Below are 26,228 nucleotides of genomic sequence, written 5' to 3'. Positions count from 1 at the left end.
TCGAGTGGGGGCTCTGGTGGTGCGACGGGAGGTGGTTCTGTGCTCTTGGCTGTCACTCCATTTAACTCCTCGTCGCAGACGCCGAGAGGCATGGAGCATGCCGCGGGTCTTCATAAATCCTCACGAGTGCACCGGCAGGAGTCACCATTGCCTCATACACCACGGGCAATATATGTATCACAGCCGTCGTCGCCTTCTCGGACAGCTACGTCGCCGTCCGCTGCCCTCCAGGCGATGCAGGCCACCGGCGGCTCGGCAGGGCACTCGGTCTCTCCTTCTGATAATGTACAAAGAGCTGCTGAGGTGGCGTCGCAGCCGCCGTCGACGACACGGACGGCACCGTCGAAGCTGGCTGTACCCAAGCAGGTGCAGGGAGCCGGAGGTACTGCGGGGCGCCCCGGTGCGCGTTTGAAGAGCTGGCATCCAGAGGCTGGGGATGAGGCCGTCCAGCAAGCAGCGCAGTTGGAGCAGCGCATGCATACTACAGGAGGGCTGGAACATGAAGGACTACTCACGTATGTACAGCCATGCAGTGTTGCCTCGGGTATTAAGCCATGCAGTGCATCAACGGGCGTGCATCCATGCAGTACTGCAAGCTCGGCGGCTCTTCGGACTCCTGTGGAGCAGGACGCTTCCGCAGCTGCTCCTCAGCATCAGACGGAGCCGGACGTGTCCACCTCTCCTTTCCAAGCTCCTCCCGTGGTCCCGTGTACTGACACGCCATCTTTACTGGCGGCGTCATGTGAACCGGCGATCGAGACTGCCGGGGAGGGGGTTGCTACTCCACCCTCATCCCCTCCTCCGGCAGCGGTGCTTGCGCGACGTTCTTCATCGGAGGTGACACCCACACCCCGGAGTGGCCGTCATTTGGTGGCCGATGATGGTAGGACGGCCACTGACGAGGACTCTTTGACCAAGGCTATGCAGCGTAAAGCAACGCAGAACCTCGACAACCAAGGTACTTCGTCATCACCCAAATCATTTTTATCCTTTTCTACTACATCCATAGTTTCTAAGTTGAATAAAGTGGGTGTTAGTCTAGGAAATAATGAGAATGATATTTCTGTTTCTGCAAACGCTTTGAGACATTTGGAATATGACCGATTAAAGGTTAAACCACGAGTTTCGAGCAAATCTTTCTTCTCACATCTAGATGATGAGGAGCTGCATGCCACATCAGATAGTCAACTACTCGCTCATGTAGTAGGGGAGGTTTCGGACGTGGGCTTGGAGGAGCCCGGGCTTAGTTCATTGATTGAGCTTACAGCTTCCGGTCGTAAATCCAAGTCTGACCGTTGAAAAGAGGTCATAAACCCTCTAAGAGGGTGAAAGTTTCTAAATCTCCTATTGTTTCGTCATGAATGGCATGTTCTTTAATAGCAGGGGTCTTGGTGACTTGGCTAAACATCTATTCATTGCGGAATGTAATAGGGAGTATAATTTAGACTTTTTGGCCTTATCTGAAACGGGGAGACGTGATTTCTCAGTAAGTCTTCTTAACCGTCTTTCTGGCGGGATAGACTATAATTGGATTTCACGGCCACCTCGAGGTCGTTCTGGGGGCATTTTACTTGGCGTTAACACAGGGACTATGGATGTTCTGGCTTCTTCGGAGGATGAGTTTCACATTAAACTCCATATCCGAAACAAAGCTGACAACTTCACATGGTCCCTCGTCGCCGTGTATGGGGCAGCCCAGGATGAGTTCAAGGCTGCTTTTCTCCGTGAATTGGTTAATCTGGCGAAAGATAATCCCTATCCCATTCTTATTGGTGGGGATTATAATTTGCTACGATTTCCAAATGAGAAAAGCCGTGGTAGGTTTGATAATCATTGGCCTTTCCTTTTCAATGCTGTCATAGACAGTCTAGATCTACGAGAGGTTTCCATGACTGGAAGACAGTTCACTTGGGCGAACAGTCTCCCGGAGCCGACATATGAGAAACTAGATCGCGTGTTAATGGATACCGTCTGGGAATCCAAATTCCCAATGGTCTCTGTTCGCGCTCTACCTCGTATAGAGGCTATCTCAGACCATGCACCCATCCTCTTATCTACTGGATTGCCACGACCGCAGCACAGACGCAAGTTCAAGTTCGAACTGGGTTGGTTGCATCGGGATGGATTCCAAGACATGGTCAAGGAGGTGTGGGATAAACCGGTTGCCGGACTTACCCCAATTCACAAATGGAACAACAAAATGCGTGCTTTACGTAAGTTCCTTCGTGGTTGGGCTAGGCACACTGCGGGTATCCTCAAAAAAGAAAAGCTTCATCTTTCAGCTATTATTGATGATTTAGAAGCTTTGGCAGAGATTAGACCTCTCTCTGAGCATGAAATAGAGATCAAGAGTCAATCGAATGCCCAGTTAGCTCGCATGCTACGTGAGGAGGAACTTAAGTGGTACCAGCACTCAAACTCTCAGTTTATCCTGAAAGGTGATTCGAATACGAGATATTTCCATGGTGTCGCCAATGATAGACACCGGAAGAAACTTATTCATTCCCTACATCAGGCGAAGGGCACGATTGAAGGGCATGAGCAACTTAAGTCTTATATAACTAACTAGGAGTGTGACCCGCGCATTTGCGCGGCTAGATGGCCACATATTGAAATTTGTTGGGATTGTTTGTTTTATGTGTTATTAGATCAACAACTAAATAATATTGATTTAATTTATAAACTACATAACTTTGTTACACATTAACTTTGTTATCCTTTTCCCACCCGTAGTTGCCAGTTGGCGTATTGTTGCTGCATTTTTAATTTAATACAATGGCATACCTCAGTGAGCACTCCTATATATGGACGATACTTTACACATGATTTATGGAGGACAATTGAATCAGTCCGTCGATGCATGGCATAGACGGCAGCACACCAATAGATGGGTCATCGTGCAATGGTTGTGCACACTATTTGTCATGTGCACAACATTTCCGACACTTCTATGCATGCACATCTTGCTCTTATTAATTGATTTTAGTTGTTTCTAGACAATGAAATCATTGGTGTATATTGACAAAAAATTCCACAAATATTTTGTTTACCCACATATCTAGCTTTGGGAGGTCATAGTACAAATATTTTGAGCGGAGGCGATGGCCTAGGAACTGTTGGGTTTCTCTGTTATGGCATTTACTCCATTCGTCCAAAATGTAATTCATGTTTATTTGTCCTAAGTTGTACATTTTTTAGTTTCACCAAGTTTAAGGAAATATTTGCAAATCATGACATATACTAATTAGGTCGTTCATTAAATATATTCACTTCAGTAATGTTGGTTAAACTTTAAATTGACTTGAGAAAAGAAATATGACTTACATTTTATTGGTGATTTATTTAACAAACACATATTTTATTAAGGTTTGTGGAAAGCACTAAACGCTTTTTAATTTCTATGGTAAAAAGCGAATAAATACGTATGTCAAACGACTAACTTCGCAGTATTTCCTTTTTGCATTGTCGAGTCCTTGAGGCATAAAAATTCTTCTCTAGGTGATTTTTTTCTTGTACACTTATCTAATTAATGGTTGATGCATGTTGATAACTTGAGACCATGTCACTGATGCATAACTCTTCACTGATTGTTCGGTCGGTAATGTATATTTTAATCTTCAAATATTTTCTTCTCCAAATATTTTCCACAACACATAGTTTTATTTGTGTATATGTTGGGGATATTACCACTGGGCGTAAACCGGCCAGGAGAGGCCGGGTTAACCCCATAAGTAGTTCATTTGTATCTGAAATCCATGAAGACAGACGGTGACGCTTTATGAAGGCCCAGGGCCCAAAGCCGGTTTAAGGCCTGTAGACATAAACCGGCATTGATATGTAAACTTGTGTTGTAAGATAGAAGTAGCAGAGACCGAGCTGGACACGATTATGAGCCGGCCTCGGGATTCTGTAAACCGACGGGCGTCAACCCATGTATATAAGGGGACGACCCGGCGGCGGTTCAAGGATAACAGACAACAACTCGAGACTCAGGCAAAGCGTATTCGCTCCCTGGTCATCGAAACCCCAGCAATTCCATCACAACTAGACGTAGGCTTTTACCTTCATCGTAAGGGGCCGAACTAGTATAAAACTCTCTTGCGTCCCTTGTCCGCTTTAACCCCTTTAAGTTAACCCGTAGCGATGGCTCCACGACTAAGTCCTTTCTCTAGGACATCTGCCGTGACAAAACCACGACAGTTGGCGCCCACAATGGGGCTATCGCACGATGGTTTCAAATTCTTGGAGGGCAACTTTGAAGGACTCAAGGGTTACGCTGTGGGCCGGATGACCAAGAGTCGTCGCGGCAAGCTCTACATCGACGATGCAGGCTGGGGCCCCGAGGCCGGCTCAATCGAGTACGGGTACCGGGTCCCCTTTGGTGGCATACACGTTTTCATTGGCAAGATCGGCGAACCGGGCCCTGAGCCGGACATCTGCACCGACCTCGTCGAAACGGCTCAGCGTGCGAGATCTGCCCGGGTCAAGCCTGTCATGAAGCGTGCCTTCGTGGGAGTTATCCATGGAGGGGAATCTGTGGATAGATCAGAATCTGGTGGTGAGACCGTCGTTTATTCCGGCGACGAGTCATCGATCGGAGAGATCGAGTCGTTATATCAGTTACAAGATGGCCGGATTGGGGGCAGTTCCGATGGCGACAGTATTCCGGACCCCTTTGATCTGCCAAACCGGGTTGCGATCTTCATGGCCGGTACGCAACCGGCGCTCCACTCTTCGACCGCAGCGGCGATGATTTCCGGATCGGCAGCGGCAACAGCGGCCGGGGCAGGAGGCCCTGTGTGACCGCCAGCTCAGGTTCTATCTGATTTGTTTGACGCGTTGGCAACGCTGATGGCGGAGGTTAACCCGGCGGATCAGGATGCACACAATGCTAAAATCGCAAAAGTGAAAGATCAGATCACCCAGGCCAAAGCCGACTTAGCAGCTGAGGATACCAGGATGGCCGCGGAGCGGGCCGCTTTGGATGCACAAGCTTACCGGATTATGCTGGATCAGAGTGCGTCGAACGAAGTCCTGAAGAGGAGGTACCGATCTCGCCTGCCGCTGGTTTATGACGCTAGAAATCTCTTTAACACCCCAGGAGCAGGGACCAGTAATCCGCCCGTGGTAAACCGGGCGGAGGCACCTCGAGCAGGGGCGCCGGTTCAGCCACGTTTGGTGGATCCGCCTCGTCAGAACAACATTGTAACACCGCATGTCCCCACGCGACCGGGTCATTACTCTAAATGGACAACATTGTCGCTGCCGCTTCACAGCTGGCGGCCATCCCGATCGAAGGCGATTCTCCGGCGGCGGTCGAGACGCGTCGGGTTAAGGAGCTTCTTCAGACAGCCTTGGTTCAACAGGAGGCTTATTCATATAGTCGTGATCGGATTCATTCCACTCCCCGTCCAAGCCGGAGTTACAGCAGGCGTATGGATGAACCGGCAATGTCAAGCAATGCGCGGAACCGTGATCCGCCCCGTGGCAATAACCCGGCGGGTGGTGCTGGTGATGCTCAGGAGGTGGTGGACCGGGCTCGGGCACGCAGAGAGGCCGAGTTAGCAGCGCAACATAAAGCCCGTCAGCTTACTCCGGTTCGTCCAACCACATCGGTGGAACCAGGAGTTACCTCTAGTTCTTTGGGAGTGCCGTGTCTCATCCCGGCGTTGCGCAATGTGCGCCTGCCCAAGGATTTCAAGGGCCCGCGCAAGGTGCCGAATTACACCGCCGATTTATCCCCTGAAACATGGGTCGAAAACTATGAGATGGCCATGGAGACGCTGGATGTGGATGATGCGGCATGTGCGAAATACTTCACCATGATGCTAGAAGGGATGGCCCGCACTTGGCTAAAGAGCTTACCGGCTAATTCTATCAGGTCATGGGCCGAGTTGAGAGCCCAGTTTATTCAGAATTTCAAGGATACGTGCAAGCAGCCCATGTCAATTGTGGACTTAGCTGCCTGTGCCCAGGAGGAAGGAGAGTCAACAACCCATTGGGTGCACCGGGTTTCGGAGATTTTGCATTCATCGGACCGCATCACCGCAGTTTTAACATTGGAAGGCAATTGCCGGTTTGAACCCCTGAAGTTGAAGTTGGGACGGCTCAAACGTCATTGTAATGACATGGGGACCCTCATGGCTGCACTGGTGAAGTATGCCGATTCTGATAGTACCAAGGATCCCGAGTCTGACGATGATAAGACAGGGAAGGGAAAAAAGAGCAGCAACGCCAAGGGGCAGCACCACAACCCGACGGGTCATGGAAACGGTGGCAAGCGTAAGGCGGACCATGATTTAGACTTTGTGGCTAATACTAATACACATGACAAGGGCCAGCGACGTAAGGGTAAACCGCCCCAGCGCAGTGGAGGGCCAAGTCCTAACCCGGACCGTTTGTCTTATCTGTTGAACCAGCCCTGTCCAAAGCATGGGACGAAGGAGATTCCGTCCACGCACCTCTGGAAATATTGTTACATCATGCAAGAGTTCAAAAATTCTGATTCTTTCTGGTATGATCATGGACCGGGAGGCGGTTCGGGCCCCGGGTCTCATGGGCCGGTTTATGTTGGAGGAAATTCTGGTTCAGGCTTCCACGGTAATCAGGGTGGACATAACAATCAAAGTAATCAGGGTAACCAAGGTGGCTATAATCATCAGGGCAATCAGCAGCAGCAGCAGCAGTCGGGTTACCAGAGCAACTCGAAGCAGTTGAATAGCGGACAATATCATGTCTTCACCACTAGCTTGGACAAGCGCGATCAGAAGCTTCATAAAAGGGCGGTGAATGCCGTTGAACCGGCGGTGCCCCGTTATTTGCGCTGGTCCGAGCAGCCGATTGTGTGGAGTAGAGAAGATCATCCACCCCGGGTTGACAATCCGGGTCATCTGGCTCTGGTGGTGGCACCTCAGGTGGGAGGTTATAAGTTCACTAAGGTACTCATGGATGGAGGGAGTAGTATCAATATCCTTTATTATGAAACTTTCCGTCGCATGGGGTTAACAGATAAAAATCTTAAACCGTCCAATACGGTGTTCCATGGTGTGGTGCCTAGTAAATCGGCATATCCTGTTGGTAAGATAGTTCTGGAGGTGGCTTTTGGAGATGAGCATGACTCAAGATCAGAAACTTTGACCTTTGAAGTGGTGAAAATCAAAAGCCCGTATCATGCCCTGTTTGGACGGCGAGCTTATGCTAAGTTTATGGCACGGCCTTGTTATGTCTATCTGCAGCTCAAGATGCCGGGTCACAAGGGAACTATAACCATGCATGTGAGCCGCAAGATCGCTCTGGAGTGTGAAGAAGGTGATGCGGCTTATGCAGAGTCGGTTTATGCAACAGAAGAGTTGAAGTTTTACAAAGACAATGTTGATCCGGCAGATATGACTTCATTAAAGAAACCAACTACGGAGCATGATCCGGCCCTGAAATTCAAATCGGCTGATGAGACTAAGCTTGTTGACTTCGTGCCCGGCGATTCGTGCAAGCAATTTAGCATCAGCGCTAACTTGGATCCAAAATAGGAAAGCGCGCTCATCGAGTTCATCCGTGAGAATCGGGACATCTTTGCGTGGAAACCTTCTGACATGCCAGGTGTACCGAGAGAACTCGTTGAGCACACTCTCAATATTGATCCAAAGTATAAACCGGTCAAGCAGTTTCTCCGCCGGTTCAATGAAGAAAGACGCAAGGCTATTGGAGAAGAAGTAGCCAGACTCTTGGCGGCTGGATTTATCATTGAAGTATTCCATCCTGAGTGGTTGGCTAATCCGGTGCTGGTCCTCAAGAAGAATGGCACTTGGCGTATGTGTGTGGACTACACAGATCTCAACAAAGCTTGTCCAGCAGATCCTTTTGCCCTTCCACGTATTGATCAAATTATTGATGCTACGACGGGTTGCGAGCGTTTAAACTTTTTGGATGCATATTCTGGTTATCATCAGATCAAAATGGCAGTTAAGGACCAGGAGAAGACAGCCTTCATAACTCCCTTTGGAGCCTTCTGCTATGTGTCCATGCCCTTTGGGCTCAAGAGTGCCCAGGCGACTTATCAACGGTGTGTGCAGAATTGTCTTCATAAACAGATCGGCCGCAATGTTCACGCCTATGTGGATGATATTGTGGTAAAATCAAGGAAGAAGGAGACATTGATTGATGACTTGAAGAAAACCTTTGATAACCTGCGGGTTTATAAAATGATGCTTAATCCGGCCAAGTGTGTCTTTGGTGTACCTGCAGGCAAGCTCTTGGGCTTTTTGGTGTCTAACAGGGGCATTGAAGCTAATCCGGAAAAGATCAAAGCCATCACCTCCTTGGCTAAACCGAAGTGTATCAATGATGTTCAACGCCTGGCAGGCCGGATTGCCGCGTTGAGCCGGTTTGTCAGTCGCCTTGGCGAGAAGGCCATCCCTTTATATCAGATGCTGAAGAAAACGGATAACTTCGTCTGGAGTGACGCCGCTAATGAAGCATTTGAGGACTTAAAGCGGCAGCTGGCTAATCCGCCGATTCTCGCTGCTCCAGTGGACAAAGAACCATTGTTGCTATATGTGGCAGCTAATGCTCGGGCTGTTAGTGTGGCTATTGTGGTGGAGCGCAAGGAGGCAGGAAAGGAATATCCGGTTCAGCGGCCGGTTTACTATATCAGTGAGGTACTTATTGAGTCCAAGCAGAGGTACCCGCATTGGCAAAAATTGGTGTATGGGGTTTTCATGGCAAGCCGGAAGCTTAAGCAGTATTTCCAAGGTCATCCCATCACGGTGGTCAGCTCTGCTCCTTTGGGGGATATAATCCAGAACAGGGAAGCAACTGGTCGGATTGCTAAGTGGGCTATCGAGCTCGGGCCTCACGGGTTGAAATACATACCCCGAACGGCGATCAAATCTCAGGCACTTGTGGATTTCATCAATGATTGGACAGAATTACAAGCGCCAGAGGAGAAGCCGGATCACACTTATTGGACTATTCATTTTGATGGGTCCAGGCAATTGGAGGGCTCGGGGGCTGGAGTCGTATTAACTTCCCCATGAGGTGATAAGTTTTGTTATGTTCTCCGTTTAATGTTCCCTTGCACTAACAATGCAGCTGAATATGAGGCCCTACTCCATGGTCTTCGGATGGCTAAGGAGATGAACCTAAGCCGAGTTAAGTGCTTCGGTGACTCGGATCTGGTGGCTCAACAAGTGTCCGACACTTGGGATTCCAAGGACCCACTCATGGCAGCATATCGTCGTGAGGTGGATATTGTTGCAGGTCACTTTAAAGGTTATTAGGTGGATCATGTGGACCGGCGGAAGAATGAGGCGGCGGACGCTTTAAGCCGCCTGGGTTCCCAACGTAAACCGGTTCCGCCTAATGTCTTCCTGGATGTTCTGCATAATCCGTCTGTCAAGCTCCCTGGTGAAGAGGATTTGGCTATTCCTGATCCGGAAGCTCAGTTGGTGGCGGCTCTTCATGTTATCCCGGATTGGACGGTTCCATATCTGGCGTATATGAACCGGGGCGAGTTACCAGAGGATGAGACTTTGGCCAGGCAGATAATCCGGCGGTCCAAGTCCATGACTATTATCAATGGAGAGTTACATCATTGCAGTGTGACAGGAACGTTTCAACGCTGTGTGTCTCCTGAAGAAGGCCGTGAAATTTTGCGTGAGATCCACGAAGGAGATTGTGGTCACCACGCCGGTTCAAAGTCTTTGGTGGCCAAGGCGTTTCGTCACGGTTTCTATTGGTTGACAGCTCATGCTGATGCCGAGGACTTGGTCAAAAGATGTGATGGCTGCCAGAAATTCTCAAGGCGCGCTCATGTACCGGCTCAAGAATTGAGGATGATTCCAATCACCTGGCCGTTTGCAACTTGGGGGCTGGATATGGTTGGGCCTTTCAAGAGGTCCAAGGACAAGAAGACCCACCTTTTGGTGGCGGTTGATAAGTTCACGAAGTGGGTGGAGGCAGAGCCAGTTAGTAAGTGTGATGCAGCCACGGCGGTTCAATTCATCAAAAAGGTGATCTTTCGGTTCGGCTTTCCACACAGTATTATAACAGACAATGGTACCAATCTGTCAAAAGGTGCCATGAAGGAGTTCTCTCAACGTGAGCACATCCGGCTTGACGTGTCATCAGTGGCTCACCCACAGTCTAATGGTGAAGCGGAGAGGGCCAATCAAGAGATCTTGAGAGGCATCAAACCCCGGCTTATGGTTCCTTTGCAACGGACGCCGGGTTGTTGGGTTGAGGAGTTACCTTCTGTGTTGTGGAGCATCAATACCACACCCAACAGATCGACGGGATACACACCATTCTTCATGGTTTATGGAGCGGAAGCAGTTCTTCCTAGTGACATCCGTCATGACTCGCCTCGTGTAGCGGCATATGTTGAAGCTGACAACGAGAAGGCACGGCAGGAAGCTCTTGACCTGTTAGATGAGGAACGTGACATGGCGGCAGCCCGTTCGGCGATTTATCAGCAAGATCTGCGTTGTTATCATAGCCACCGGGTTAGAACCAGAACCTTTCAAGAAGGTGATTTGGTGCTTCGGCTCATCCAGGATCAGAAGGATATGCATAAGCTATCCCCCCCTTGGGAAGGACCCTTTGTGGTCAGCAAGAATCTGCACAACGGGTCATACTACCTAATCGATGTTCGAGAGCGCAAAGACTCACGTAAATCGGAGGAGGAGACCAACCGGCCGTGGAATATTGCTCATCTTCGGCCCTAGTATACTTGAGCCATAGGCTCTGCTTATGTACATATTATGACATTGTATATATTATGATCAATATAATAAACCGGAACCTCAGCTAAAGTAGGCTATCTGTTGTTTTTCTTACATCATGTGTGGTTACATGGAGCTTACAAAGCGGCGTCCGGTTTACCCCTTGATTTAGCTTCTCAAAGCTTTATATTACATCACTTGAGGGTTTGGTCGTATTCGAACCATAGCTACACCTCTTGATCGGCGCAATGCCACAGCATCACTTGGGGGCTTGGTCGTATCCGAACCATAGCTACACCTCTTGATCGTCGCAATGCCACAGCATCACTTGGGGGCTTGGTCGTATCCGAACCACAGTCACACCTCTTGATCGGCTCAAAGCCACATCAATCCGGGGCCAAAGAGAGTGTTGTAAAACAACAGCTCAAACATAGGCACCCACTGAGCACAGCTCACAATGTTGCTTGGGGATTCTTTGCTGTCGAAATGAACTAAGAATCTACACCTGTAACAGGCTGAAAGAACATGCGGTGCCCCCATGTTTGGTTTTGGTAATTGATGACAATCTCTATGGACTAATGGTTGCCTTGAGTTATATTTGAAGGATTTGTCCATAGGCATTTCTTGAAGTCCATGTGTTGGTTTCAAGGAGTTTATGTGGTGACCAAGGTGTTATTAAGGAATTATCCAAAGATTGGTCATGTGAGAGTTGAGCTTATTGCAAGCATGTCTTGAAGAAGAAGATTGTGTGATCATTCATGTTTACCTTCAAGACATCATCCAAATGAAGAGAGTTGGAAAGAGTCAAGGTTGATCAAGACTAAGTCAAGAGTGAATCAAGTTGATCAACACACAAAGCGCACAAGATGTACCGAGGGATCAAGCGATCCCATGGTATGGTAAGCATTGTCAATTACGCTTTGTGTACTAACCCATGGTCTTTGTGAGAGTTCTTTGTGGGGTTAGGTTGCGGTGTGCAAGTTCAAGTGAAGCGGGCAAGTTCAAGTAAAGCATCACGAAGAGATCAAATGCTTGAAGCCATTGTGGTGACAATGGACTTGTGAAGATGTGCGGAAGGGTGGCTCACCCATAGTGGAGTATGGGGGAGCAATCAACTAGTCTTCATCGAGCCAACGCAATCTAGAAAGGTGGTCCATCTTTAGGGAGTCAAGATCGTCATCATCTAGCTCAAGTGGACCATGTGCAAGGCAAAGGTTTGCTCTTGATAGGTTTTCTATTTTACCGGTCTCATGATGGTAGTTGGGAGACCGGGTTATAGGATCGATTGCCGTACTATCAAGGGGGGCTCTCGATGAGTAGCTTGATCGTATCATTCGTAGAGAGCTCAAACCATTGCATCCTTGCGTCATCTTTCTTGGTTCTTGTTTGGTTTTTCTCTTTGTGAAGTTTTGGAGCTTATGGTCATCTTGATGACAAGCTCGAGTTCATCGAAAGCGGAGTTCACTCGCATCTTCTATGATGTTTTCGATGTTGGAAGGTTATGCCGGTTCTTCTCGGTTGGAGGTTTCACTCCTCTATTTTGTTGGCATACCTTGTTTTGCTGCTACTCGTTGTCTTGTATCCAACAAGCTTGAGTTTGCTCAATTCGGAGCTCATATGCAGAAGTTATGGCAGTTTTGGATTCCCGTGGAGTATACTTGTTTTCGTGGAAGTGGCTTTAGGATGGTCCCAGCGGTAGTACCGCGGTACCCAGCGGTAGTACCGCTTAGGGGTCACAAGCGGCAGTACCGCTCCGCAGCGGTAGTACCGCTAGTGGGTCCTCAGCAGTAGTACCGCTACAGTACCAGGCCCCTACCGCGTCGACTCGAGGGGTCATTTTTCGTGTCGGATAGTGCGGTACTTCGCAGCGGCAGTACCGCTCACGAGCGGTAGTACCGCCCAACCACCGCGGCAGTACCGCTCGGGTCTGTCACTCTCCTGCCCTCCAGACTCCACGGTAGTACCGCCCGGGGGAGCGGTAGTACCGCTGTGATCAGCGGTAGTACCGCTGCCTCCTGCGGTAGTACCGCCCTCTGCGGGGCTGTTTTGGGGGGTAACGGTTGGATTGTTCCCCCCACTATATAAGGGGGTCTTCTTCCCCATTCTACCTTATCCTTTTGAGCTCGTGTTCTTCCCCCATTGTTGACCTTATTCGAGCTTTCTAACTCTCAATCCCTCCATGGATTCTTGCTAGTTTTTGAGGGAAAAGAGAGAGGAGATCTAGATCCACATTTCCACCAATCACTTTCTCCTCTATGTGAGGGGAACCCCTTGGATCTAGATCTTGGAGTTCTTGGTGTTCTCCTTCTTGTTCTTTCTCTCTTTTTCCTCCCTAGCATTAGTTGCTTCGGTGGGATTTGAGAGAAGGACTTGGGCACTCCGTGTGCCCTTGCCATTGCATTTGGTGCATCGGTTTGAGTTCTCCACAGTGATACGTGGAAGTTACAAGTTGAGAAGCTTATTACTCTTGGGTGCTTTGTGCCCTTGAGCTTGTTCCTCTTGGGTGCTTGGGCGCCCTAGATGGTTGGTGGTGTTCGGAGCTCAATCATTGTGGTGTAAAGCTTCGGGCAAGCGTCGGGGTCTCCAATTAGGTTGTGGAGATCGCCCCGAGCAATTTGACGGGTTCCGGTGACCTCCCCCAAGGGTTGCCAAAGTGTACGGGTTTGGTGACCGCCCCCAAGGCTTGCCATTTGTACGGGTACGGTGACCGCCCTCAAGGGTCCCTTAGTGGAATCACGGCATCTTGCATTGTGCGAGGGCGTGAGGAGATTACGGTGGCCCTAGTGGCTTCTTGGGGAGCATTGTGCCTCCACACCGCTCCAAACGGAGATTAGCATCCGCAAGGGTGTGAACTTCGGGATACATCGTCATCTCCGCGTGCCTCGGTTATCTCTTACCCGAGCCCTTTACTTATGCACTTTACCTTGTGATAGCCATATTGTTTCTTGTCATATATCTTGCTATCACCTAAGTAGTTCTTCTTGCTTAGCATAAGTTGTTGGTGCACATAGGTGAGCCTAGTTGTTGTAGGTTTTGTGCTTGACAAATTAACCGCTAGGTTTATTCCGCATTTGTTCAAGCCTCAACCGTAATTATTTTAAAGCGCCTATTCACCCCCCTCTAGGCGACATTCACGATCTTTCACAGGCTATCAAGCCATGGCTTGGAAGCCTGGTGTATACACCTAAAACCCCGGGTTAACCTGCCTATTTAAGTAAGTCACTCCGCCCAGGTAAACCTGGTATGACCCTTCAAACTTTGACAAGTTACTCTAAAATGAAGACCCTGAACTTGTCAAGTTAAAACGATGATTGGTTAAGGATTGAGGACCATCTTAAAAGGCTTTGCAAAAATGGTTTAACTCAGTGGCCTGGCAGCCCATGAAAAGCCTCGAATTTGGGGCCTGGCAGCCCGTGAAAAGCCTTGACTACAACGGTTTTTATTTGCCTTTTGCTAAGTTTTCCTTATTTTCATAAGATTTGTGGTGTTTTTTAAACCGGTGTTTATCAACCCGGTTAGGCTGTCAACTAAAAGTTGTCAGTACACGATCAAATTATAATCCGGAGACTATCAGCCCGGTCTGGTTTTGACTCAAAGTCACCAGTATGGATTAAACCGGTGTTTATCACAGCCCGGAACGGTTTTCTGATAAACCGGCATCATATAACAGGAGTTACCTCTACTCCGGATTAGGGTTATTACCCTCATTACAAAGTTGGTCAGCCAACACTATGCCTAAAGGTCACATGTATGATATATTTCCATATTTGGTTATCTTTTACAACCTTGGTTATAAACCTTGGTCATATATATATTTGGGTATCATGACCCGCCCGGTGGTAAACCGCCAGGGCGCTTTAAGCTTCTTATCTGCAGGAACAACTTGAATAAATAGCTATGGATTATGAACATCATATCTTAAGCATGGCGGATTAGCACGCATCAGTTGCAGATAAATATGCACGAAGGCATAACAGACCAAGTGTTTTAACTAGCCTATTACAAGGCGTTTCAGTGCCCAAAGGGATAATTGTTTCTCAATAAGCATTGCAGCACATGTTAGACTAAATGGCCCCCGGATTATGATTGCTTATCAGCTTGACCTGACGGCTGCGGATCATCTTGCACCGGTTCATCTTCTTCGTCTCTACCCAGCGGCTGGAAGTCAATAGTTGTCCAGTCGATCCCAGTTAAAGCTTGGAACACAGCTTCGTCGCTTATAAGGGTTGACAGTTCAATATCAGGGGCATAAGTGTGCTTACGGATTGGAGGGATCAGATTTTGCGCTTCAGGAGTCGGTGCAGCAACCCGTTTGTTATTGGTGTCATAGCTCGGCTGGTAAAAAGAAAGATCAGCTTCTTCAGCCAGTTGACAAGCCACTGGACGTACTTCCTGGTTTATGGCGCGGAGATCCTCCTGATCAAATTCTGATCCGTCTTCTTTTAAGCTGGGATAGCCTTTAGCCACTTCTACAGGATCAAGGTCAGGTACCCATGCTTTTGCCCGGGTTAGTGCGGTCAAAGCACCCGCCCTTGCAGCAGATCTCTTTAGCTCTTCTACCCGGGCAGGCAGCATCGACAACCTTGATAAGGTTTCCTTAATTAAAGTGGGGGGAGGCTTGTTGTGTGAAGCGGCACAGATGATCCGTTGTGAACCGGTATATAACTGATCTATCAGTGTGTAGGCGGCCTTCAGTTTCCTCTGTACATCAGAGCCCAGATGGCTAATGCGAGTTCCTGCACCATTGTACACATTAGTATACCAACAACACATGGGAGAGATATGTTGAAAGTATTAAGGGAAAGATGTTTCACCGAACAGATCAGCAGTCATGGCATGAATCTGCCGCTTTACGCCGGTCAGTTCATCAACCACCGGTTTAAGAGCGGCTTCTGCTTTTTCAGCCCTTTTTATCAAAGCGGATTTTTCAGTCTCCCAATCCGCCCGCTCTTTGTGGAAGCCCTCTTTCAGTTTCTCCATAGTGCCTAGAGCACTGGTCAATTCATCCTTCGCTTTGGAGGTTTCAGCTTGCTGGGATTTGAGGTTCTCTTGCAGATCAACGGTTTGGCTTTCGTTCTTGCTCAGTTCAGCCTATAAAGAGACAGATATATAATGAGTTGACAGTACATATTTGAAGTACCAAGCACATAACAAATTATGCCCTTAGTACTTGGGGGCTAATGCATATTTTCTCTTTCTCAGAAATTTCTACAAGTCCCAAGCACAATACAAGTATTAATCTTGGCACTTGGGGGCTAATGTGTGTTTTCTCAAAAACGGTTGGTATGGGAATTCTTCTACAGTCCCGGTTCATCTTTATAAAGTTAAACCGGCCCTTGGGGGCTATACCGGTGAAAGAGCAGTATGGAAAATTTTAAAGAACCGGTTCATCTTAAAGAGGTAATCCGGTCCCTGGAGGCTAAATATGCAAAGTTAAGTTATGACAAAAGTCCCGGTTTAGATTGGTACCATTAACCGTCACTTGGGGGCTACTAGGAGTTGATAAACTGCAATTGGACAAAAGAGAGAAATAGTAGTTACCTCATATCGCTCCTTCATCAAGTTTACCAAACTAGCTTCATAGCACGGCTGGTATATAGACGGTTCAAGAAGCCAGAGTGAATGTCTTGAGCATTGAGATGGGCGTAGCTTGATAAATCGGCATTCCATTTGCCTTTGCCGATAGCAGAGAGCTCGTCCTTGGCAGTATGCTTTGACAAAGCGACAGGATTGCCAGGAGTGGTGTGGCCAGTGCCAGTAATCATAATGTCATCATCTTTGTCATCAGCAGCCTTTACTGGAGTTGGCGGTTTGTCAGTATCCTTAACTGGACTGACTGATTTGTCATCAGTTCGGACAGGGCTGGTTGGCTGGTCTGCATGGCTTGTAGTGTCAACTTGCACTTGTTCGGCAAGGAAGTCATGGTCTTGAGGCGGCGGATCATTAAGCATGGCATCAGCGTCGGTTTCTTCCGGATCTGGAGTTTTTTCCGGTTCAACAGCTACATTATCATCAGCCGGTTTTCTTAACGGAGCCTTCTTGCTGGGTCTCGGCTTGGCGCTGAGGAAAGATAGACATGAGGATCAGTATAGTATGTAAAGATAACACATCAAGAATAAAGACACGTGCATAGCTCACCCAGGAACTGTTTTGAGGGGTGGAAGCTCTGTGGCCGATGACTCGCCAGAAGATGAGTGAGAAGTACCCTGATAATTTGAATCAGACGGGTTAAGAGGCTGGCGGAAACAACCCGCTTTGGGGCATGAAGTGTCAAGGGTATAAGAGATCTCTGATCGGCGTTTCCGAACTGGAGTATTCGGTAAACCGGCAGAGGTAACTACCTGGCCGCTGTGCCGGGTTGTGCGGCGAGCCTCGTGCTGCTGCGTCTTGAAAAGAAAGTTTGGGTCCAAGTAAGCAAGGGGGCGAGAAAATTTTACTTTCCGGTTTGCTTGACGGATTTTTGATGTTGGCAGAGGATCTGAATCGGAGGAAAGAATGGTTACCTCTACGTCATCAGCATGACTGCCTTCAGCGTTGTCCTGATAATAATCATTGTCAATGAGATGTATGAAAAATGAACCAAGAGAGTCAAGTTCTACCTCTGATTCCGGATTACCCACATCGTCATCAGCTGGTAGCTCGGAGGATGCAGTGGTCCTTTTCTTGGCAGGTTTTTTGATAACCTTGGTCTTTGGACGAACTGGCTTGACCGGTTTATCTTGCGGCTTGACCGGTTTGTCTTGTGGTGGTTTCTTGTTCCAGAATGGATCATCACCCTGTCAGAAAATAATCACACTTTCAGAGAATATTTGGACAAAAGACACTTCAGATAAAAAGATTATAGGATTCTTACAGCTGGCGGTTTGTTGAAAGCACAGAAAGGGAGTAGTCCGGTTTGGGCACAGACAGCCTCCGGTTCGTTCAGCATTTTCTTTACAGCCTCAGTGACTTCTGCATCTGTAAGCTGAATGTCAATGTGCCGTTGAGCATCCTTCAAACTCCCCGTATACTCACACATCAAACCGGAGCGCCGGCTTAAGGGCAGAATACTCCAGCTTATCCAGCGATGAGCAAGATCAACTTCTGTCAAACCGTTCGCCATGAAGGCTCTAAGCTTTGATAATTGGGGAGCATAGGTGGCCCTTTCTTTTGCCGTCAACCTCTGAGGAAAAGGATGTGTGTTGCTAAGGCGTTCAGGGCGGTAATCCGGCAGGGGGTTTTCATCAGGTGGAGATGTATCCATGCAATAAAACCAAGTCTGGTTCCACTCTTTGGGGTGACTGTGGAGTTTGGGATGAGGGAAGGTGACTTCCTTCCTTTTCTGAACCGCCATTCCAAGTCTGGTTCCAGAACCGCCATTTTTAGTTTCACCAAGTTTAAGGAAACATTTGCAAATCATGACAGATACTAATTAGGTCGTTCATTAAATATATTCACTTCAGTAATGTTGGTTAAACTTTAAATTGACTTGAGAAAAGAAATATGACTTACATTTTATAGGTGATTTATTTAACAAACACATATTTTATTAAGTTTTGTGGAAAGCACTAAACGCTTTTAATTTCTATGGTAAAAAGCGAATAAATACGTATGTCACACGACTAACTTGGCAGTATTTCCTTTTTGCATTGTCGAGTCCTTGAGGCATAAAAATTCTTCTCTAGGTGATTTTTTTCTTGTACACTTATCTAATTAATGGTTGATGCATGTTGATAACTTGAGACCATGTCACTGATGCATAACTCTTCACTGATTGTTCGGTCGGTAATGTATATTTTAATCTTCAAATATTTTCTTCTCCAAATATTTTCCACAACACATAGTTTTATTTGTGTATATGTTGGGGATATTACCGAGGGCGTAAACTGGCCAGGAGAGGCCTGGTTAACCCCATAAGTAGTTCATTTGTATCTGAAGTCCATGAAGATAGACGGTGACGCTTTATGAAGGCCCAGGGCCCAAAGCCGGTTTAAGGCCTGTAGACATAAACCGGCATTGATATGTAAACTTTTGTTGTAAGATAGAAATAGCAGAAACCGAGCCGGACACGATTATGAGCTGGCCTCGGGATTATGTAAACCGACGGGCGTCAACCCATGTATATAAGGGGACGACCCGGCGGCGGTTCAAGGATAACAGACAACAACTCGAGTAGTGATGGCTCTCTTGCGTCCCTTGTCCGCTTTAACCCTATTAAATTAACCCGTAGTGATGGCTCCACGACTAAGTCCTTTCTCTAGGACATCTGCCGTGACAAAACCATGACAGTATAGATGTATGTAGTTGTAATCAATGGTTCTGGAGAATCTTTTCTATTGTAGTTTGGCAATAACTCATCAATCTATCAACCTTATTTGTGACAAACCTTTTAAATATTGGCTCCTCTAAATTTCATTTGTTAGTTTTTTGTATAAAATATAAATAAATTTGTTTTTGGGTATCATGGGAACATATTGATGCATCATTGTGTCTTACCTTTCATTTGACCCGACGATCATCATCTTTGAGTACATTGCAATCATGACTTTTATCTGCTAGACAAAGTACATGCATATATATTCAATATTTCTTTCCCACGTGCACATTTGCGAGTTGTGTACCGGATCTTGGTTTTCATACATCTCTGTGTGGCTCATTTGTATTCATGTCACATCAATTAGGCTACCTTGGTAAATCAATTTGGGGCAGGTTCTGCACGGGCTAGAAATTCTATTTTTTAACTTTGTTGTGTAATTCCATAAATTCTTACAATGCGAAATATAGTTTTTCAGCAGGGGACTCGATAGTATGTATAAATAAATAGTATGTGGTATATAACTTTTATTCCAACGTAATGAAGGAACACTTCTTGATTATATAAATAATTTTTGAAATGCAACAACATTTCATGATTATGAAAATTCAACTGCACATTTGTTTGGAGTGAGTATGCTAAACTACTACTTTCTCGGTTGGGATATTCTTAGATGAATTGCACATATGTTGGTTTTAGACAGCGACATATGACATCTAATTTCCTACTAAGCCACCTATCAAGTTAAACATGCAAGGTAAAATGACAACACATGTTTAAGATGGGACAGAGAAGAAAGGAGTGTGAGAACACCACAATATAAAATAACTTAATAGAACCAAATTAATTAAGAAACGCATCTAGCTACATATTCTATGCTTATAATTCTAACTTATTCAACTACGGGTTTGTGTAATACATACTGACAACTATTTCTGTTAGAAAAGATATAATCAAGAAAAGAAGACAATAACCCAAAACTTATGGCTTGATCATTTCAGTTGTGACTGTAGCAACACATTGGTAAATTGGGGTTCGGCATCACGTTATGTCGAGCTAAACTGCAAAACCAAATCACACTGTAGCACAAACAGAAGACAAAATTATCTCAACATAAGCAAGCGAATATGTAAGCAATAAGTATATTCAACAAAATATAGGACAGTTTTAATGTAAACTACAACCATTTAAAAACACATTATTTCCTCAAAGTTGCCACCCGTTAACTTTGAAGATCGATGTCAGTATAAGGTATTTATTTAAAACCTACAAATCGAAACCATGGCAGAAAAGTAGATATTAGATTAACCTTATAATCATAGTAATATAAGAGAATAACAAACATAAAAATTAAACTATCTGCAATATATTCTCGAAAGAAAGGTTGTATTGCTTAAACCTAGAGATAGTGTACATGCACCAATCTGATTCTTTGTGTCGTATACCACCACCATATTTCAAATTTCAACTGAACTTATTTTTCGGGTATGGTGTTAAGTGTGAATGAAGTAATCCTGAACAAAGAGAAATAAACTATTGTGGAAGCTAGTGATCCATATAACATGCACATATTAGTTACTACAGATTGGAAATTGCACCAAGAAGTATCTATTCATCACTACAGCCAGGAAGCCAACACTACCAATTCTTGTAGAGCGAGGATAAGTGAGAAAGATTTGGAAATACCATCCATCCGGCTTGCCCTCCTAGCCCCTTGGTCGCACCTCCGTTTCTGTAGTGGCCTCCAAGATGGCAACGCCGGACGTGCAGCCAATGTCGCTCCCAAGGTACATGTTGGCACGCTACTGCAAGACCTCCAGCATTTCACTATTGTGCTGCGGCTCGGTCTAGACGTCATGATGGTGCTCGTCCTCATGGAGCACAAAAGCACGCTTGGTTCTGGAGTCCTTGATCTCCAGAACAAAGCAGCTTGTGTCTGTATCATGTGTCAATAGACAATAATTAATTGGAATAAGGCATGGTGATGATATGTAGTCATGCCGGTGATATTAACAAGTAGATTTTGGAACCATCAATCCAGCATGCCTTGAAGGGGATTTTTCTTTCAGGAAACATATCATACATTAGCATCAAGCCATCAAGACAACACGTACATACTCACCTTCTCTAGGCTAGATGCTTGGTTTTCGATGCGCCCTCCTTGCCACATCTATCTTCTAGTGAGCAGATCAAGGTCTCTTATTGAAGAAGCCACATGTGCTTGTGTGGACCTGCGCCAAGAGACAATAACGGCGATGATTAGGCTGGGAAGACAATGACGTACAATTGATGGGATTGCAGATTGGGAAGCTTCAGCCCACATCGGCTGCTCTTTTTTCATTAAAGAGGTTACAAATAATTACCTCCCTACTTGAATCCGTAGACATCCTGAGAAGGTGCGACAGAAACAATAGCTGGAGCGAGGAAAGATAGGAGGACGATGGCTACCCGATCAAGTCGAAAACGTGATGGTAGAGATGCATTGGGAAAGATGAGGAACACGGATGCTGTATAGATAGTTGATCAGATGTACGTGTCCAAGTTGTCAAAATAAATAAAGAGATGTACGTGTCCTAGTAGGATAGGACTTCCTTTTTTGGTGTTCGCTTGTAGTTGTAGCTTTTTTATCGCTTTCCAGCTTCTGGTAATCCGTACATCCTACGTACATGATCAAACTCTCTCTTTCTTTCCAACGTAATCTTGCACCTTTTTGGATTAATCGTGCACCTTTTTTTAAATAATCTTGCACCTTTGTACATGACCTATGTACGTGTCGTGCAACATATATAACTTTAGGCACGTAACGTAATATTGTTAAATCTCAGCCATAAATATTATTGATCAACGATGCATATTATTTTAACTTATGTGAAAGAACGTGGTGTCTTATTTGACTTCTATTTTAAGTATATAATAGATTATTACAAAAATCTATTCGAAACCCCTGAGGAAGGAAACTTCTCGATGGATGAGTCTCGAATAGATGACATCCCACAAGTTTCTGATGCAGAAAATAGCCTTCTAACACCTCCATTTTCTGAGGAGGAAGTTAGAAAGGCGATTTTCCTAATGGAGCACAATAAAGCTCCGGGTCCAGATGGTTTTCCCGCTGAGTTCTACCAAAACTTTTGGGATGTCATCAAACATGATCTCCTACTCTTGTTTGGCTGCCTTCACGTTGGCCAACTAGAGTTGTTTCGATTAAACTTCGGTGAAATTAATTTATTACCTAAGGTTAATGAGGCTGAAAGGATACAACAGTATCGGCCAATCTGCCTCCGTAATGTTAGTTTTAAAATCTTCACGAAGGTTGCGACGTTTAGACTACATTCGGTTCCTGAACATGTGGTTCGTCCTTCTCAAACTGCTTTCATGCAAGGCAGAAACATCCTAGATGGGGTTGTTGTACTTCATGAAATAGTCCACGAATTGCATCGGAAAAAACTGAATGGGGTAGTTCTTAAAATCGACTTTGAAAAAGCTTATGACAAAGTCAAGTGGTCTTTTCTTCAACAGACTCTCAGTATGAAAGGATTTTCTGCAGAGTGCCGCACAATGATCCATAGCTTCGTGACTGGAGGTAGTGTTGCCATTAAAGTCAATGATGACATTGGTAACTATTTCCAAACGAAGAAAGGATTGCGACAAGGTGACCCAGCATCGCCCATGCTATTCAATATAGTGGCAGATATGCTAGCGGGCATGATTGAGCGTGCTAAGGTTGATGGCCAAATTGATGGGGTGGTGAATCATCTAGTTGATGGTGGTCTCTCCATCCTTCAATATGCTGACGATACAATTCTCTTTATGGATCATGACCTCGAGAAAGCAAGAAATCTGAAATTAATTTTATCAGCATTCGAGCAACTCTCAGGGCTTAAGATCAATTTCCATAAAAGTGAATTGTTTTGTTTTGGCGAGGCTCAAGACGAGGCCCATCTGTATGCTGACCTATTCGGATGCGGGTTGGGCCAGTTTCCGATCACTTATTTGGGGATACCGATACATTATCGGAGACTCACAAATGCTGAATGGAAATACGTCGAGGAGAGACTACAAAAAAGATTTAGCAGTTGGAAAGGTAAACTGCTATCTCTGGGTGGAAGGTTGGTCCTCATAAATTCAGTACTAAGTAATATGGTACTATATATGATTTCCTTCTTCCAGTTGCCGAAAGGAGTTTTACATAGATTGGATTACTTCCGATCGAGATTCTTTTGGCAAGGAGCTAGCGAGAGAAAGAAATATCGACTGGCTAAATGGAGTGTGGTTTGCCGTCCCAAGGACCAAGGAAGGTTGGGCATTTCATGACCTTGAGGTTAAGAATAGGGCCCTTCTCGGCAAATGGTTGTTTAAGTTATTGACGGAAGATGGTGTATGGCAAACCCTCCTTAGAAGAAAATATGTGGGTTCAAAGGCGGTATCACAAGTATACTGGAAGCCTGGGGACTCCCATTTTTGGGCGGGACTAATGGCAACAAAGAAACATTTCTTTCGCTATGGGTCCTTCTTGATTAAGGATGGCTCAGAAATTAGATTCTGGGAGGATAAGTGGCTAGGTAATGCTACACTCCGTGAACAATATCCAGCTCTATACAATATTGTGCGTCACAAGGGTGATACTATCGCCGAGGTTTTGGAATCATTTCCGCCAAATGTGACGTTCAGAAGGGATTTAATTGGACCTAGACTCCAATCGTGGAACATACTACTCCAGCGGTTAGCCACGGTACAGTTGTCACAAGGGTCCGATGTATTTCGTCGGAACCTACATGGGAATGGGAAATTCTCAGTGGATTCTATGTATAGAGCCTTGATCCAGTCTAACGTGCCTGTTGATAATAATAAGAAAATCTGGAAGATGAAGATACCTCTTAAAAATAAAATCTTTTCATGGTATCTTCGTCGCGGAGTCATTATTACTAAAGATAACCTTATTAAGAGGAATTGGCATGGAAGTACACAATGTGTCTTTTGTCCGCATGATGAGACAATAAAACATTTATTCTTCCAATGTAAATTGGCTCGTTCTATATGGTCAGTCATCCAAATAGCGTCTGGCTTGTATCCTCCTTGTAGTGTTGCTAATATATTTGGCAACTCGCTACATGGGATTGATTACAAGTTTAGAACTCTTATCAGGGTGGGAGCGCTTGCCGTGATTTGGTCGCTTTGGCTATGTAGAAATGATAAGGTTTTTAGTGATAAAAGTACTTCTCTTATGCAGGTTATCTATAGATGTACCGGGACTCTTCGTTTATGGTCCTCTCTACAACAAGTGGAGAATCGAGACCTGTTTATGGAGGTGTGTACACGATTGGAGGCTTCGGCGAGGGATATTTTTATCCAACGTGGGTGGCAGCATGATCTTAGGATTGGGCCACCTTCAGTTTAGGCGTTATACAGATTCATTTTCCTTGTATATCGCCTTATTCTTTTATTTTGCCTTGGTGTGAGAACTTTGTTGGCTGTGTGCATCTTAGTTATGCAGAGGCCGGGTGTAATGCTTAAACCTTTTAAGTAATAAAGCGCCCCTTTTCGGAAATGAGGTGCTCAAGGATGCGGCGAAGCTCGCGGCGCAGCTCGGGGAGCTGGCCGGAGGCGAGGAGATGGCGTGGGAGTTGCTGGCAGGGTTTTGGTCGGAGATGATACTTTACTTGGCTCCGTCGGACAACATCAAAGGGCACCTGCAGGCCATCGACCGGGGCGGCGAGCTGATCACGCTCCTCTGGGCCTTGCTCACCCACATCGGGATCATCGACAGGCCCGATGACACCGCTGCAAGTGCTCCAGCCACTGGTGTTTAAGTTTGCTCTGCCTATTCATGCACACGCCGATATGCGTGCTTAGCTGTGTTGATTTCAGTTCCCTTCGTTGTTCTCTTGGTTGTGAGTGTGTTTAAGGTCTTGCTGTTGGGTGTTAGTGATTTAAGTCCTTGTAGCTGGCCCTTAATATTTTTATTTTCTCATTTCTACTATCTAAGAAGAGATGAGAATGTTGGCAAACTCTAGCATATCTCCCTCACCTCGCGTCGATCTCTCTTTCTTTCTCTGAAGAATAACGAGAACAGGAAGAACAGGGAGGTTTGTTGCTGCGTAAAACTTGCAGCTTTTCTGCTCTTCTTCTCTCCTCTTTATTTCCGAAAGCAACAAGGACAACGGGGTCGTGGCCCCTTACATTGCGCCACCACCGATCGTGGTGCTCGTGCCATCCCACGAGCGATCTGGAGGGGGCGCAGGACTCGTTCAAACTCCAACAGAAAACGAGCTAATCTTGCTGCCTGAAACTACCTGACGAAACTGAAGAAAACAAACGACACTAGCCTAAAAACTGCAGACTTGGGTTTATACAACAATCACCCCCTAAACTCTAGTCTGCCTACATTATTTTCTTCATCCCAATCTTGTCACGCAGCTGAATGAATCTGATTCGTCCCAAAGGTCAGGATGTCAGCTAGCTGATCCTCAGTCCTGATGTAGTCGACTTCCATCTTCCCCTCTTCTACGCACTCTCTGATGAAGTGGTAGCGCAAGTCAATATGCTTGCTCCTGTCATGCAGAACAGGATTCTTGCAAAGTGCAATGGCGGACTTGTTGTCCACCAGGAGCATAGGCACCTGCAGCTTTCCGCCGGTGATCTCTGCGAGCAATCTAGCCGCCCACACCCCCTGACAGGCGGCAGTGGTGGCTGCTATGAACTCTGCCTCAGAAGATGAGAGGGCCACCACTTTCTGCTTCTGCAACAGCCAGATGACGGGGCTCTCTCCAATGAAGAACAGCGCTCCCGTCGTGCTCTTGCGATCGTCGATGTCGCTGGCCATGTCGCTGTCGCTGTACCCAAAGAGGTTGGCTCCTCCAGTTCTTCGGCGAGGGAAGTGGCAGCCCAAGCTGCGTGTCCCCGCGACGTATCTGATGATGTGCTTCACCGCCGTCAGGTGTTCGACAGTGGGCGCCTCCATGAATCTGCTCACATAGCCGACAGCATAGGTGATGCAGGCCGTGTGTGCGTGAGGTAGCGCAGCGTCCCCACCAAGCTTCTGTATTCTGTTGCGTCGGTCGGAGCCGCCGTGCTGCCCTTGCTCAATTTCAGACGTGCTTCCATGGGCGTCGGACTCGGGTTGCAGCCAGTCAGTCCAGCCCTCTCCACAATCTTGTCAGCGTACGCGCTCTGAGCGATGGTCACCCCGGCAGCTTCCTGGCGCACCTCGATGCCAAGGT

The 26,228-nt window shown here is 46.5% G+C and overlaps 1 long non-coding RNA gene across 1 annotated transcript; it reads right to left on the bottom strand.

The window, feature by feature from the left end:
- Positions 1-20,011: 20,011 nt before the first annotated feature.
- On the bottom strand, positions 20,012-21,515 carry LOC123141966 (uncharacterized). Its single transcript, XR_006470483.1, has 3 exons — positions 21,375-21,515; positions 21,134-21,242; positions 20,012-20,947 (listed from the first exon to the last, which is right to left on the bottom strand). It is a non-coding gene; the product is annotated as an uncharacterized lncRNA (long non-coding RNA).
- Positions 21,516-26,228: the final 4,713 nt, after the last annotated feature.

The sequence above is a fragment of the Triticum aestivum genome, chromosome 6D, assembly GCF_018294505.1.
Source record: "Triticum aestivum cultivar Chinese Spring chromosome 6D, IWGSC CS RefSeq v2.1, whole genome shotgun sequence".
Classification (NCBI taxonomy): domain Eukaryota; kingdom Viridiplantae; phylum Streptophyta; class Magnoliopsida; order Poales; family Poaceae; genus Triticum; species Triticum aestivum.
Note: the sequence above shows the minus strand (reverse complement) of the source record. Positions and strands in the feature narration are given on the sequence as shown.